The following is a 392-nucleotide window of genomic DNA, read 5'->3' as shown; positions in this document are numbered from 1 at the left end:
TACAGTTATCAATTAATAGTTTATTACTTCATTAATATTTCTAACTGAATTCCCTCACATTTAAGAATAATCATAAATCACGATTTCTACCCCCATTCATTATCCTCATTCTAATTACAAAGTACAGCGCGTCGTAACATTGCACCTCTGTTCTAAAAACGTTTCTCTCCTGCTGTCAAGGAATTAAAGCATGGGAGGAGAGTTAATTAGACATGCAGAAAACGTTTTCGAGGGTGAACTATTTTAATTGCTGAAAGGACCCTCGAGCCTCAGCCGTTTTCTCGTCTTTGTGACGATGCAGAGAGAACACCCACGTTTAATTATCACCCTTTCTTCGTATTCTATAAAAAAAGAATGGATTTTGGACGAAAGGGATTATATATTTCGTAGTG

General features: G+C 36.2%; 1 protein-coding gene across 1 annotated transcript in view; it reads right to left on the bottom strand.

Annotated features, from left to right (window-relative positions):
• Window positions 1–392, bottom strand: part of LOC119581721 (neurogenic locus notch homolog protein 1-like) — a gene marked incomplete in the record, with an annotated part of 24,689 nt that overhangs the window by 7,204 nt on the left and 17,093 nt on the right.

Source organism: Penaeus monodon, chromosome 15, assembly GCF_015228065.2.
Source record: "Penaeus monodon isolate SGIC_2016 chromosome 15, NSTDA_Pmon_1, whole genome shotgun sequence".
Lineage (NCBI taxonomy): Eukaryota > Metazoa > Arthropoda > Malacostraca > Decapoda > Penaeidae > Penaeus > Penaeus monodon.
The sequence above is the reverse complement of the archived record's forward strand: the minus strand, read 5'-3'. Positions and strand labels throughout refer to the sequence as shown.